The sequence below is a fragment of the Protopterus annectens genome, chromosome 2.part0 (assembly GCF_019279795.1).
Source record: "Protopterus annectens isolate FY-2018-M chromosome 2.part0, PAN1.0, whole genome shotgun sequence".
NCBI lineage: Eukaryota > Metazoa > Chordata > Ceratodontiformes > Protopteridae > Protopterus > Protopterus annectens.
The window spans coordinates 544,331,792-544,349,019 of NC_056728.1; positions in this window are offsets into that span (position 1 = coordinate 544,331,792).

Consider the following 17,228-nt stretch of genomic DNA (forward strand, 5'->3'; position numbering starts at 1 on the left):
CAAGCTAGTCAGGCTTATGGGGTGATAGTTTCCAGGATCCGTTGAGGCACCACCTTTGTGGAGAGGGACCACTGTTGCTGTACGCCACTCTTCTGGTACATATCCTGTAGTAAGGCTAAGATTGAACAGTATGTAGAAAAATGATCCACGTAGAGCAAATGCTCCCAGTAAGCAGCTATAAATAATGATAACAGTGACAAAAATCATTAGGAGCAAAGCAGAGGAAGGTTTGATCAATACTGTCCAAACTTGCATGAATTCCAGAAATATAAAACGAATCACCCACAGTCAACAGTCCATAAAGTTCAATAAAAAGTATATTTATTGCGTGCACATACAGCAGTTGGTTAGCGCTTAAACACAGCTTCATCAGACCAACTATAATTCTAACAAAGTTGTTTATATACAATTAATGGCGGGAAACAGTCACAAGCATTTAAAGAGATATTCCTTCATTTAATAAAAAACTTATCAGCTTATTAAGAAATATATATTATAAAATATATGAATCAAGGAGCCATCTCATATAAAATTCATATAATATCAATTGACATAAATACATAAAAACTTTAAAATTATAAAATTATTAACAAAGTAAAGGACATGACTCTTCGGTGAAAAAATATATATATATTTTAAACCTAACAACAACACAAACTATCACCTATCTAAAGCCATGAATAGAGACTCAATCTCTTATCATCAGCTAACATAATATTGATCCTATATAGACCCAAGCCCCTACACTATAAAGGTAAATGCATAAACACAAGTCCTGCATCAGCGCACTTTGTGTTTCCATAATCAGAGTTCCTAGTTGAAATAACCTAGCCATAATCTGTATGACTCGACGCAAAAAACAAAACATATTAAAATGTCTAGAGACATAAAAAATGTCAACAAATATGTACAAAATTATATGGACATAAGAGGGACTTTAACAGTCATATCTTGAGTCTCCTCATTTTTAAGAATGGTTTTATCGGTTCAACTAGGAACTCTGATTATGGAAACACAAAGTGCTCTGATGCAGGACTTGTGTTTATGCATTTACCTTTATAGTGTAGGGGCTTGGGTCTATATAGGATCAATATTATGTTAGCTGATGATAAGAGATTGAGTCTCTATTCATGGCTTTAGATAGGTGATAGTTTGTGTTGTTGTTAGGTTTAAAATATATATATATTTTTTCACCGAAGAGTCATGTCCTTTACTTTGTTAATAATTTTATAATTTTAAAGTTTTTATGTATTTATGTTAATTGATATTATATGAATTTTATATGAGATGGTTCCTTGATTCATATATTCTATAATATATATTTTTTAATAAGCTGATAAGTTTTTTATTAAATGAAGGAATATCTCTTTAAATGCTTGTGACTGTTTCCCGCCATTAATTGTATATAAACAACTTTGTTAGAATTATAGTTGGTCTGATGAAGCTGTAAGCGAAAGCGCTAACCAACTGCTGTATGTGCACGCAATAAATATACTTTTTATTGAACTTTATGGACTGTTGACTGTGGGTGATTCGTTTTATATTTCTGGAATTCATGCAAGTTTGGACAGTATTGATCAAACCTTCCTCTGCTTTGCTCCTAGTGATTTTTGTCACTGTTATCGTTAAGACTGAACAGTAGTTTTATGTTTGGGTTTAGCTCTTCTTGGAGTTCATGTAGGACGCAGCCCGGGACACCATCTGGTCCCATTGATGCTGTGTTTTTTGCTTTGGAGAGGGTGGCTCTTACCCGAGCATCTGAGATGTCAGAGGGGCAGCACTCTGTTGGGATAGATATTTGCCCTTTTGGTGGGGAGAGGGGGGAGAAGTTTGCACTGAACCTGTCAGCTAGGATGTTGGCAATGTCTGTGGGCTCGGTGTATTTTTTGTCATTTTGGACTAATTCTGAGCATATCTGGGAATTCCCAGAACATAGTAGTGTGTTTCCATGCAATTGGCTATAGGAATGATACCACAACTGTTCCACATGCAATTAGCAAGTGGGGGACTACAATTCATGCACAGACCATCAGCTGATCATGAGCATTACTTACAAAATTCAAGCTGTTGCCTATGCAAAACAGATGTACTTTTCCATATCCACCAGAGAGGGAGAGAGAGAGAGAGAGAGAGAGAGAGAGAGAGAGATGAAGAGACAGAGACAGAGACAAAATAAGAAAGGAAGGGAGTAAGACAGTAAGAGCCAAGCATGTTTGTGTATGATCCATGAGTGGAGAGTGGTATCTGGGTATTATAAGTGTTGTTACATTGTTTACTAATCCATACTGTCACATAGTAATTGCACATGGCTGTACACATTTATGGCTGTGGATTGTCTACAACAACCTCTACAGGGTTTGAAAACTGTTGGCCTTGTAATGTGAACATTGGGACATATAAGTCCTCAATATAATATTGTAGCAAAACCCACACTGCAATGGATCCTATCATTACACAATCATCCCAATGCCCACACAGGATACTGATGACAAACACGCTTACCAGTACTGAGTTTCAAACCCCTCTCTGACTATGTATGGCTATTACAATGTTAAGCAGTTATTGCCATCACCACAGAGTTTATCTGTTGAAGAGCTGTCCAAAGGTATCTTTGAAGGTGAGTGACATCAGCAACAGTGTGAAAGGGGGTTAAGGAAAGTGTAGTAAGTGTGAATGTCCACAAAATCAGGTGTCAACAATGACACATCCACACTCTCTCAGAGAAACACACACATTATCACAGTTGGTAAGATCAGGATTAGAACTCCTACTTAACTAATTTGTTATATTACAGTATTATGCAATTATCGCAAGCACCACAGAGCTTATAGGGCTAAAACATGGCCAAAGGGATTTTTCAAGGTGAATGACATCAGCAGGCATGCTAAAGTAGGGCAATGGGAGGTGTAGTGAGTGTGAATGGCTTCAAAATCATTCATCTACACACACACACACACACACACACACACACACACACACACACACACACATACACATACACTTTTGCCAGTACTGAGATGCATAGGTTCATTGCTTCACAGGTGCGTAGTAAGTGAATGGACCTGAAGGCTGTACAAGGCTAGGCAAAGGGAATACCTTGGCATCAGGCCACATGACAATAGCCCCAGTGCGGCTCAGGGGTGTAGTCCCTGGAGTGGTCCCCAGAAGTGGGTATTGTATTCACCATCCACTCATCTGGGTTACTATTGTGGGTGGCCAGTGATGTGCACTGCTTCCCATGTATGTGATCTATATTTTATAACATGGACAGTGTCTGGGTTGTGCACATGTCCCACACGCATGTTCTTTGAAGTGTGGAAGTGTACTTGAGGTCTATGGGGTATGTTGTGTGGGCAGATTGTTATCTTCTGATGTAACATTCCTGACCTCATTTGGTGAGACCTGACTATGTAACTGAGGTTGTGCTTGCACCTACATTGACAGCATGATACAGGTATTCAGTGGAGTTAGTGGTGTCTGTCCATACAGGGCGTGCCTATAAGGCATGGTATTCCCTTTGTGGGTTACATTTGCAGACTCTACAGTTGTTGCAGTCATCCAGTGGGGAACATAGCAAAAGGGCCACTGTAAGCATTTATTTGCCTACTGCGGGGATGGAACAGGGTGCCATATCCTTTTACTTGCTGGATAATATACAGTCAGGAAATGTAACACATCAAAGTACTTTCTGATGGCAGTGTTACTGTTGTAATCAACAGGCATGTAGTCCACTGCAATCACACCGGGGTTAGTATCTGTGAGGCAATATACATGGAACTACCAATATAATGGTTGTTGCCTAGCCAAGTGTGTTTGTGTATGAGATGTGGGCGGAGAGTGTTCTCTGAGTAATAGAAGGGTTGCCTATATTGTTCACCAATCCATAATGTCACATGTAGGCCTATGGATTGTCTACACCAACCTCTCCGGTATTTGACATCTGTTGTCCTTGTAAGGTGGACACTGTGACATATACTAGGTCCTCAATGTAGTAATTTAGCAAAACCTGCCACACAATGGATCCTGTTATTACACAATCACAGCATCCTCCACACAGGATACTGATGACAGACACATGCTTGCCAGTACTGAGATTCAAACCCATATCTAGCTATGTATTTCTTCTATAGTGTACCGCATTTATCACATGTGCCATGGAGCTTATAGGATGGATGTTGTCCCAAGGCACTTCTAAGGTGAGGAACATCAACGGCCCTTGTAAATACTGGCATTGGGTGATGTAGTGGGTGAGAGATCCCAAAAATAATTTTACCCTACCCACACATTTACATTTGCCAGGGGCGAGATTTAAGCCTCTATCTAACAATCTTTACAGACCATTATGTTACGCATTTACCACATGCACCTCTGACCTGGCATGGTTTAGGGTTGGCAACAGGTACTTCTAAGGTGGATGATATCTGCACGACTGCTAAAGTCAGGCTCTGAGATGTGTTCTGGCTGTAAATGGGGCCAAACTCTTTGAGGTACAGACATACATATGTACACACACAAACACTTTCCACAGATGAGATTCAAATCCATACTTATGTAGTTACTGCTACTACATTGTTCAGCATTTATGGCATGTGCCATGGAGCTTACATGTTGGAGAGCTCTCCACAGGTATTTTTGAGGGTGACTAACATCAGCAGCAGTGCTAAAGGAGGGGTAAGGGGAGAGTAGTGAGTGTCAATGTTCATAAAATCAGGTAATATCAAAGACACACACACACACTCTCTCTCACAAACACACACAGTCGCCATGTCTGGGATTAGAACTCCTATCTAACTAGTATGCTACAGTATAGTATTATGAGTTATGGCAAGCACCACAGAACTTATATGTTAAGGAGCTGTCCAAAGGTATCTTTGAAGGTGAGTAACATCAGCAGAAGTGCTAAAAGAGGGATAACGGGAGAGTAGTAAGTGTGAATGTCCAGAAATTCAGGTATCGTCAAAGACAGATACACTCTCTTACACAAACACACAAAGTTTCTCAGTTTCCATGTCTGGGATTAAAACTCCTACCTAGCTAGTATGCTACACTATAGTATTACACAGTTATTGCAAGCACCACGGAGCTTATAGGGCTGGCACTTGTTCAAAGGGTTATTTCAAGGTGACTGACATCAGCAGGCTTGCTAAAGTAGGGCAATGGGAAGTGTAGTGACTGTGAATGGCCTCCAAATCATTAATCTCCACACATACACACAGACACACACACACACACACACACACACACACACACACACACACACACACACACACACACACACACACACACACACTTGCTGTGTCTGGGATTAGAACTCCTACCTAACTAGTATGCTATACTATGGTAAGTGCCACAGAGCTTATGGGGCTGGCACTTGTCCAAAGGGTTATTTCAAGGTGACTGACATCAGCAGGCTTGCTAAAGTAGGGCAATGGGGGGGGGGTGTACTGACTGTGAATGGCCTCAAAATCATTAATCTCCAAGCACACACTTTTACAGTTGCCATGTTTGTGATTAGAACTCCTGCCAACTAGTTTTCTACCCTACAGTCTTACACATATATCGCAAGCACCACAGAGCTTATAGGACTGAGACTTGGCCAGAGGGTTATTTCAAGGTGACTGACAGCAGGAGTGCTAACATGGGCAATGGGACGTGAAGTGTGTGTGAATGGGCCATAAACCATTCCTCTGGAAACACACACACACATACACACACTCAGTCACACACAAATTGACATTTGACAGGACTGGGTATACAAATGCTAGATGAATACCAATTTGTACTATCGTGTTACACAGTTATCACAAGCATCACAGAAACTATAGGGCTAAGGGCTACCAAAAGCAATGTCTACAGTGATTGACATCAGCACATCTTGTGATATTGGCCAATTGGATGTGTGGTGGGTGGGACAGCCCTCATGATGGAAATCTCTCTAACACTGTCTGTCTGTCTCTTCCCCACATCTCTGTGTGTGTATGTTTGACATGTTATAGTGTGTTGGCCTTGGATATGTGTAAGTATTTCTAACCAATGTGTGTGCAAAGCATGAATGGTGTACAGTGTGGTGTGCATGCACAGACATCTGCGACTGACAGATATGTATAGTCCACTGTGTTGTCAGACATGGGATTAATTTCTCTAAGTGTAGGAGCATGCCCAGTATGAGCTTCCATATTGAGTGTGTGAATCCATTCCAGGTAGGTTGTACTCCAGTCCAGGATGTGGTGTTCTACACCTAGAGCTAGCAACCTGTTTCTGCATGATATCTGTAGATAGGTTGACAATATGGAGTCACAATGGGTGGAAAATAGTGAGATACTGTAACTATTGTGTCTGTGCTGCTTGTGTTACCTGGTTGGTGTGTGATATTCAGGCATATGTACTTTTTTACACTGTGATGTATTATGTCATCGACTGCTGACAGATATACTTATTTGCTCACAGTTATTTCCTGGGAAATACAAGATGAATGAAGCTGTGTCCAGTATTGTGGTCTGCAGCCTACATATTCTTGCACACTCATGCCATTCTGGAGGGGTAGCTGTAGGCACTTGCTGATGGGTCTGTGTAAATTGTCCAGCACCTTGGTACTGTGGTGGCTGAGGATCCCCTGCTTATACATATATCAACCCAACAGAATGGCCATATCCTGCTGTGGCCATACCTCTCAGCTGTACAGATTCACCCAAGTTACCCAGAGGCAGGGCTCATATATCTGGTCAGTTCCCCTTCACATTGTGGTTTACAAGCAGCTTTGTAGCCAGCCATTACTGGGTTTGCAGGCAGGGGTAGTATGAGCACACATCAGAGTTTCAGACTTCACACACTCCATGACGTCCATGCTTCTACACCCCCCACTCTGTTATTCTATCATCTTCCTAACATTATGCGAGTGATATCTGAGAAGTATCCCTATAGTTGTCCCTTCATCCCAGCAGTATTTAGGGGTTGGTCCACAGTTCATGCAGTAGGACATGGTGGGCATGCTACTGGGATTTGTCAATATGGCCTTGCATTTGTGTTCTGTTGACTGTGTTATGTTGTTAGTTGGGACCCCATGAGATAACATACATTGGCAGGGTGGGTGAGGCATAGGCCTTTGACAGAGTACTGTAGGACATTTGTTAGTGATGCAGGCCATCTGTAGCAGGCCAGTGCAGTCTGTCACTCCTACATTCCCAGGCTGTGAGCCGCTGGATTTCCCTGGGGTGACAGGGTAAGTGTGCGAGGTGTTAATGGCAATAGTTCCTGTCCATATTAATCCATTGGTCTGGATGCTGGCAGGGTGCTGCTTACAGCTAGGGACACACCTGCATGGGACACCTCTTCAGCATGCTGCATTCTGTGGGTATTCCCATACAAAAATGGGGGTCATACTATACTCATTCCCAACAGCAGGGATATGACCTGTGATAAACCTGTTGCTGAAAGGACTCTTGGAATTTCCTGCAAACATTGAACAAATTGGAATTTAATCAGGAGTATAATTTCTTGACAATATATGTCAAGGACTTGTATACGTTGATCCCACAGAACATAGGGATTGAGTGGGTAACAGAATTCCTGTTAGATAAGGTAGCATCAGGGGACAAAATTGGTTTAATCACCAGCCTTTTGGAATTAATATTAACTAATAACTATTTTTTGTTTGATAATGAACTATTTCTCCAAAAGAAGGGGGTGGCATTGGGTTCCCCCTGTGGTAGCACCTTTGCAAATTGTGTTATGGCACACTAAGAAAAAATATTTTTGTTCCAGCATGAAGTGTTTCAGAACAGGGTCCACTGGTACAGCAAGTATTTGGATGATATGTTCTTAACTTATAAGGGTAACAATGGGGATGTGGGAAACTTTATGGAGATCTTATCCAATATGACTCCCTTCTTAGATTTTACATACCATTTTGATACTAGGGCAATTTCCTATCTGGATGTGTGATAGGTTAAGGATATCCCAACAACAGGTACACTGCTAAGATATACTGTAAGTCAACATATTCTAATGATTTTCTCCACTTCAGCAGCAATCACCATTTTCACCAAAAAAGATGTGTCATCAAAGGTCAGCTTGTTAGGGCGGCAAAAATTATCACCATGGATTTTGAATTTTACATAGAATGTGAAAACTTGAGGGGGGTGTTTGTAAAGAGGGGGTACCCCTTTACCTTATTGGATGACATTATAGCAGAAGTGGGGAGTAAAAGGCAGATTGGGTATTTCCAACCTATTCTTAACAGAGGCATAGAAGGGGCTGATAGACAGCTTATATTGAAGGAATGTCCCACTGAAACCGAAATAAATTTGGATTATCACATATGTTTCACCACAGTTTTTTCCAGTGATGCCAAAAGTTTGAGAGATATTTTAGCCAAAAATTGGGCCATGATAAATGATGATGTTGTTTTGAGAAATAAACTAGGCTTAAAGCCCACGATTACATTCAGAAAAGGGTGTAATTTAAAATTATTACTGGAGAGGGAAGTCAGCCCTTATATTCCCAATAAGGGCATGAAAAAATGTGGAAGGTGCTCTTTTTGTAAATATATAGAGACTAGTTCTTCCTTCACAATTGGTAACATTAAATACACATTGGCAGGGAAATATGACTGCAATAGAAAAGGAGTTATATATTAAGTTAGGTGCCAGCAATGCAACTATTTCTATATAGGAAAGACACAGCGGCAATTTAAGCACAGGATATATGAGCATCAGTATAGCATTAGCAGACAGGTTAAATTAAATGCCCTGGCCAAGTATGTTCTGGAACAACCTAACCATTTATTTCATTATATGATTATTGAAAAAGTGGAACCTAACCCAAGAAGGGGTCCTTGGGCATCAAGGCTTGAGGAGAGGGAGTTGCTCTGGCAAATTAAAAACTAATGTATGCTCTTTCCCTGGGTTGAATGATCTTTGTTCTGTCAAGTGTATTTTAAAACTAAAATCTCTAGTACGGTAAAATTGTAAGAGCTTTGAGATATGTCTATAGGGTAGTTCATGTGCTTATACATTCTTTAGATAATGTGATTACTGTGCAACAAATTGGTCAAATTTAGAGTTAAATATGTTGCTTTTTAACATAAAAATGGGAGGGTGAATGATGTCATCAACCTTTAACTATTTAAGTTTTGGATCAACTTGCTGTTGAATGTCTGAAGAAGTTCCTTCATTGTAAGCAGATGAAAGCGCTCACAATAAATTTTAGTGTGGTTACAGTACAGGAGTGGTGGATTACTTTTGGATTTTTACTTGGTTGTAGTGATTGTTTTATCTTCCAAGTCTGTTTCCTGTGTTTTTGGTATGGAACCAGAAGAAAACACCAGCTCCCTTTCACTTTTTTCTCAAAATGGTAGTTCCCTTAATGATAACAATGCAATTGGGAATCTTACCTTGTTAATTCAACAACTTATTAACCAGATTGATGACCTAGCTAGAAGAATTTCTAACAATGAAATACAATCAGGCACTGTTTCTATTGACAGCCTCCCATGTCTTAGTTTGTCAAATCGATCAAATGGCACCAACCAAGGTAACGCATCTTTCAGCACTATTTTTTCAGCTCCCTTGACCAACTCCCAAAATTGCACAGGATGTTGTGGCCACAGGAGTTGGAAATCATACCATGAATTGTGGGATTAACAATGTAAATGAAAAGGGTCTACTTTATAACGTCGAAGTTTGAACGTTGTAATATCAAACCTTAAAGTCCAAAAGTTGAAAATAGCGAAGCCACGGCCCATCAACTTTTTTCCCAGGGAAAAAAAAAAATCAGTGGACCATTTTTGGGGTTTTGCTCTTTCCTTCACTGTGGTGCAATGTCAGAGTTGCTATATTTAAATAGGGGGGTGTGGGGGTTGTGGGGGTGAAACCCCTCACTTTACGTTTAAGGTTAATTTTTTTTTTTTTTTTTTTGCACGGAACAGCAATTTTTTTTCCTGGGGAAAAAAATCTCTGTTCTTTGTTTTCGGTTTTGTTGGGTTTCGGATCTTACAGTTCGATATTGCAACGATCTAACTTTTGTAAGTTCAATGTTGTGATATAGACCCAAATGAAAATAATATTGGTACCAATATCCCTCATCTGAATGACTGGTTGAATGAGATTACAACATTTAACTCTCAGCATAATCACAGCGATAACCAGAATCTGTCAGGGAATGCTGGGCAAAGCGAAAATATTATTGTGACTAATTTAAAAGACTTTGATACTAAGTTAATTAAATGCAAAAATACTCCATCTTGAAGTTGCCTATCTTTGGGAATGCATTCAGAGGCAACATATTCCCCACGGCTTAAGACAGTGGCGGTATCCAACTAGGCTTATCAAAAACTCTCCCTTCCACCAGGACTTAATTAAATTATTTGACAGGCAGGGAGTCAACTTTTTGGAAATGCTAGTCAAACATTACTCCCTGCAGATGGATGTCCTAAGAGTTGACTTAAATGTACTTGAGCAGAATATAAAACTTGACCCCAACTTTTTGAGATACAAGTTTGACTTTTGCCATATCTTTTCTCGTATAGAAGCTACCATTCATAAACTGAAGGAGGGCAAAACAGAAAACCTGGAAAGGGATAGGAGGGAATATGAGACTGCAACAGCTTATCCATCTCTACCTCTATGCCAACATATGGGCTGTTTGATTTCTTGTAACTCTGAATTTAATGGTAATTTAGCTTTTAACGATTCACAGTCTGGCATATCGGCAAGTCCAGCAGATGAAGTGGAATCAAACACCCCCGGAGTATGGAATAATTGATTGTGAAGCCATCAGCCTCAGGGTAATGGTGGACCTAACAAACATGGTTTTCAGAATGCTCAGCTGCAACAACAGAACAGAGCTCAGGGCAACAATCAGTGGAATCAATGGATTAAGACCAACCCACCCCCTTTGACCTGGTTCAAGGCAGCAGAAAGCACCCCTGCACTACCAAGCTATAACTTATTCCACACCTTTCGGCCCCAGAACTTAGACTGAAGCTCCAAAGGCGGTGGTGTCTCCATATTCATAAAGGATGCACACACCTCCAGACTGGTAGCCCAACATAATGCATCAGAGATACTTCAGGTGCAGCTAACAGTTGGTAAGACAGCAATTCAGGTCATAGTCTGCTATAGGTCCCCAACCATGTCTCAAGACTCGCACTCCACGTTCCTAAGCACCCTGAAGAATATTAAGGTCCAACCTAACACTCTCTTGCTAGGCAACTTAAACTACCCCTCCATTAACTGGGTAAACTACTCATGTACCAATACACTTGCTCAACATTTCCTGGAGTTCATTAATTCCAATGCCCTGGAAAAGCTTGTTCTTACCCACACTAGTGGTAGCAACATCCTTGACCTGGTCATTAATAACCTGGGTGACCATTGCTCTACACCAATAGTCAGCTCCTCCCTGGTTAGATCTGACCACAAACTAATCACCTTGGAAATCCACATCCCTCCCACCCACCCCCAGCAAAGGTAACCACCATGAAAACCTTCTCCAAAGCTAACTTTGGGATCCATTAAACAGAGGTGGCTAACTTCATGGCATCTATGCAAATGGAGAATAGTTACGTGACTGCAGAATTATACACCAATGCACTGTACGAACACATACACAAATGCATGGATCTCGCCATACTCAATAGAACCAAGACACTCTCCTCCAAAAAAAGGAAGCCTATCTGGTGGTCCCCTGCCATAAACAAACTCTACAACAGAAGGAGGAAACTTATGTGGAATAAGGTGAAGCCCCAAGACTGGAAAAACTCCCTTATCTGCCTCAACAAAAAGTTGAGATCCCTCATCAAGTCCTCTAAAGCTAGGTATGAAAACATAATTGCAGCAGATAGTAACGACAACCACAAGGCCTTCTATAGCTATGTAGCGAATCTCTACGGCAATACTCAGATTTGCTCTGAGCTACTGCACAATGGTACCGCCTATACTGAGCCAACAGATATTGCCAGTATACTGGCTGATAGATTCAGTGCCAACTTTAATCCCCTCCTCTCCAAAGGACCAATCACAATACCAGTACATTGCCAGGCACCCAGTATTACTGCTGCACAGGTTAAAACAGCATTTTCCAAGGCCAAGAATACAGGTTCTATGGGACCTGACAATATCCCTGGTTGTGTTCTACATGAACTACAGAGTGAACTGGCTCCTTACCTGTGTGCTCTGTTCAGTCACAGCCTCGCCTCAGGCTTTGTCCCTGCCGAATGATGCACTGCTACAGTTATCCCTCTCCACAAAGGAGGAGTGACTACATACCCTGGGAACTATTACCTCATTAGCCTAACGAGTCTGATATTCAAAGCTATGGAATGCATCATCATGGACCTAATAAACAAAGATATAGGGAATCTCCAAACTCTAGATCCCACACAGTTTGGTTTTGTGAAGGGTAGATCATGCCTGCTCAACTTGGTCGACTTCTTTGAGTTAGTCACCAGAGCTGTGGATGAAGGCAAGGCGGTTCATACAGCCTACCTTGATCTGGCCAAGGCTTTTGATACTATTCCCCACTCAGGAATCATAGAAAAACCCACTAAGCATGGCATTAACCCCTAGATCACTAGGTGGGTTGCAAACTGGCTCACAGCTAGAACCCACAGAGAATATATGAGCATCAATATAGCATTAGCAGGCAGGACAAATCAAATGCCCTGGTCAAGCATGTTCTGGAACAACCTAACCATTTTTTTCATTATATGATTATTGAAAAAGTGGAACCTAACCCCAGAGGGGGTCCTTGGGCATTAAGGCTTGAGGAGGGGGTGTTGCTTTGGCAATTAAATACTAATGCATGGTCTTTCCCTGGATTGAATGATCTTTGTTCTGTCAAGTGTATTTTAAAACTAAAACCTCTAGTAAGGTAAAATTGTAAGAACTTTGGGATATGTCTATATGGTAGTTTATGTGCTTACACATTTTTTAGGTAATGTGATTACTATGCAACACATTGGTCAATTTTAGAGTTAAATATGTTGCTTTTTAACATAAAAATGAGAGGGGGAATGATGTCATCAACCTTGAACTATTTAAGTTTTGGATGAACTTGCTTTTAAATGTCTGAAGACATTCCTTCATTGTAAGCGGACGAAAGTGCTCACAATAAATTTTAGTGTGGTTACAGTATAGGAGTGGCGGATTACTTTTGAATTTTTGATAACTTGTCTAGTACTGCCTGCTTTGTTGACACCAGTATTTATTATGGATTTCATGCTGCCCATATAAGTGTCCACTATCTGCTACCATCCCTTTCAGCCACACGATTCCCTTGAATGCTCACATCCATGCCATAGATACAACTAGCAGAACATACTACTCCATTCAGCAATTGAAAGGAAGAGTTACTTACCTTGTGGGTGTGCCAGTATTGAGGATGGTGCTGGAGGACTGACTATGTAGAATGCATATAGTACACTCCCTATACATGGTAAAGCACAGGTAGTGTAATGTTTGTCATCGCTTTTACTGTATGTGCGAGTCAGAGAGAGGAGTCATTCCCTGGGTCCCTACTGTGTCAATGTATGTGCTATGCATTGCCTCTTTGTCAAAGCCTGGGCATACTGGGCATGCCGCCTTCTGCCTACATTGTCAGGCTCAGGTTGTTCCTCCTCCGAGTTCCTCTGTGCCTGTGATGGCCTTGGCAATGGTGAGGCTCTGTGTGGCCTTGGCAATGGTGGGGCTCTGTGTGGCCTTGCCCCATGCTGTTCCATCTGCAGCTGTTTCCACAGGATCATAATGTGTAGCATGGCACATACAATGAACATTTGTGTACATGTAGCTGTAGAGTACTCCAAGGCTTCACTGGAATATGTCCAGGCAGCGGAACCATGACTTGAGCATCCCAAACACACGCTCGATTATGAATCTGGTTTGTGTGTGTGCCTCATTATAGAGTTCTTGTTCAGGTGTATGTGTGCATTTCTGATGGGTGTCATCAGCCATGGCTCCAATGCATAATCAGAATCCCCCACTAGGTGGCCATATGGGATGTCCCCACTGGCATATTTCTGGTACAGCTGTGTCATATGCCAGATGTGGGAGCCGTGATAGCTTCCAGGGCTGCCAGCACACACATTCAAGATAATGCCCTGGGCATCGTACATGACCTGGTAGTCGATGGAGGGGAAGCCCTTGCGGTTTATGTAGACCCTACCCCACTCACCAGGTGTATGTGCATGCAGTCTATAGCACCCACTACCTCAGGGTATTCTGCTGTTTGGTGGAAGAGATGCATATTGCTGGTCAACACCTCACGGGTGTTGAGGAAATATATGTGCTCACCGGCATGTGCTAACATGGCATCCAGGAACTGGTGGAGTACCCTGGATGCTGATGCCTGTGAGATCCCCATAATATCCCCAGTTGGACTTTGGAAGGTACCTGTGGCTAGTATTCTTAACCCTACACATACCTTGGTATCCAATGGGATGGGTTCCCCTCTGTTGGTTCTGTGGGTGAGGCGTGGCCGGCACAGCTCAACAATTTGCTGTAAAATGTCCCTGTCCACCCTATAGTGCTCCACTATCTCTATCTCATCCATAACCTGGTAGGTTACCCTGGGTCTGTACACTTTTCTCCTCCTCCTCACTGTGGGTTGGTCATCAGCATTCACATAATTACCACCCTCAGTCTCTTCCACATATTGATATATGAGAGCAACAGCAGCCCCTAACATTTTGTTATTTTGTCAGGTAAAATTTCCCAGTCTTTGTACACTGGTGGCATAGAGTTTGTGGGAAAAAACAGAGTGAAAGGTGTTTGCATAGTTTATAGTAGTGTGCTGGGCTGGGCTGCTGCCTGTATAATTGGTTGATTCTGATACATTTCACCTGCCAGCTATGCTAGTTCTCCTTGATTGCCTTCCTACTGCTGTTTTCCCTTCCCATCACCTTCCCATTTAAGCCTCGAGGCACACCGAGCATACCCAGTGCTCAGATGTGAACAGAGATGCTATTTCCTGTGTTTTCTTTTTTTTTTTTTGTTTAAAACCTGGTACGCAGAGCGCACACCCATTTAAACAGTGCTAGGCAGCTTCAGGCACTCCCCCCTCATTAGCTATGCTTAGTAGACCCAAAAAAGAAAAACTGCCAGCCCCAAGGAAGATCCAAAATAGGTTTATTGGTGACTGAAACTAGACCGGTTTCAGCAGCAAGGCTTTCATCAGTAGTACAATAAGTAGAAGCAATTCAGCATCATCTTATATAATGTTAATTAGTGGATTCATGTGACATCACTTCCTGAAAAACCAATAAGGTCAAAAACAAAGGCATAAATTAAATAGTATGGGTTATTCAAAAACTTTTTCATTGTAGCATATAATATATCTAAGATATAAGGAAAAAACAGTTAGCTGGTATATCCATGATAATGAACAACATAAATAAAATACATAAAAATGTATACAAACCCAAATATGAACCTAAAACATAAATCTGGGTATTAAATGTCTGTTGTTAGATACCAACCACAAAAACCTGTGAGCTGGGATGCAAAAATGTTAATTATATAACTTAATAAAGTAATAAGTATACATACAACAATATCTGTATTGTTTCTGAGTTGTGTAAGTGCCATTTGTTCCTTCCTAGACATGTTATGCCACATGTACATGTCAAGCATTTTACATTGGCCAAACATCCAGACAGTTTCGTGTTAGGATCTCTGAACATCTTGGAGACATCAGAAACAAGAGATTAACCAATGCATTATACAGACATTCTATTAAATATCCCACGGCCAAATTTACATTTACCATCATTGATCACATTATAGGTAATCGATCCTTTAAAACAGGTTGGCATGACATTTTAAATGCCAAAGAAAAGAGGTGGATCATTAAACTTGGGGGGCTTTTCCCCCCTGGATTAAATGATAAATTATAAGCTAATACCACTTGCATTGTGTATGTATACTTACTACTTTATTAAGTTATATAATTAACATTTTTGCATCCCAGCTCACAGGTTTTTGTGGTTGGTATCTAACAACAGACATTTAATACCCAGATTTATGTTTTAGGTTCATATTTGGGTTTGTATACATTTTTATGTATTTTATTTATGTTGTTCATTATCATGGATATATCAGCTAACTGTTTTTTCCTTATATCTTAGATATATTATATGCTACAATGAAAAAGTTTTTGAATAACCCATACTATTTAATTTATGCCTTTGTTTTTGACCTTATTGGTTTTTCAGGAAGTGATGTCACATGAATCCACTAATTAACATTATATAAGATGATGCTGAATTGCTTCTACTTATTGTACTACTGATGAAAGCCTTGCTGCTGAAACCGGTCTAGTTTCAGTCACCAATAAACCTATTTTGGATCTTCCTTGGTGCTGGCAGTTTTTCTTTTTTGGGTCTACTTAGCGCACTTGCCGTGCACCTGCCTAACTTGCTAGCTCTTCTATACCACATAGCTATGCTTAGCTAAGGTCAAATATGGGCCACAGAGCTCCAGTAAGCTTACAGCATGCATGACACTCCCCCTTATCTGGTCATTTACCTCTTATATGGTGTTGCATCTACACGGTTGGGTGCTGGCTAACACTGAGAGGAATTCAGTATCAATCCCCTCATTTGCATAAAACAGAATGCTAATTCATAGTTACCACACTCACACTGAGGCTTCCCCCTTAGCAACCACTATTCCCTGGTATTGTTGTCTTATGCATGCCTTTGATTATCATGGCAAAATGCTGATTTGGGTTTAAAAGCTTATTTCCAACTTTTTTCATATTTTCAGGCCAATCCCATTTGTGCACCACTGCCCTACGCTTAAACAGCTGAAATCAGCCAAAAAAAGTTATTTTTTTATAATTTTGCAACTATTTCCTATGCCAATGGCCATATATTTGCCACTGGCATGCCTACTACATTGAATACATGCTTTCTTTGGAGCTGTCATGCCTCCATTTTGTAATTTGCAGAAATTTATTTGGTTAGTAACCTAATACATTTCTGCAGGTTACACTACTCCTGTACAGATGCCTGCCTGCTTCCTGGATTGCTAATTCACCTCATTTGCATGTTTTTTACCAGCAAATGGGGTAATTATCATATAGCAGTGGTGTCTGTGCAGGAATAGTGTAGGAGCACTTGTGCACATCCCGGGAGCTCGTTCCTGGATCGCTCGTCGGTCATATTACCTGCAGCAGCTCTTGCACTATTCCTGCACTCCATGCAGAGCTTGATGAATCCCGGGAATATTCTT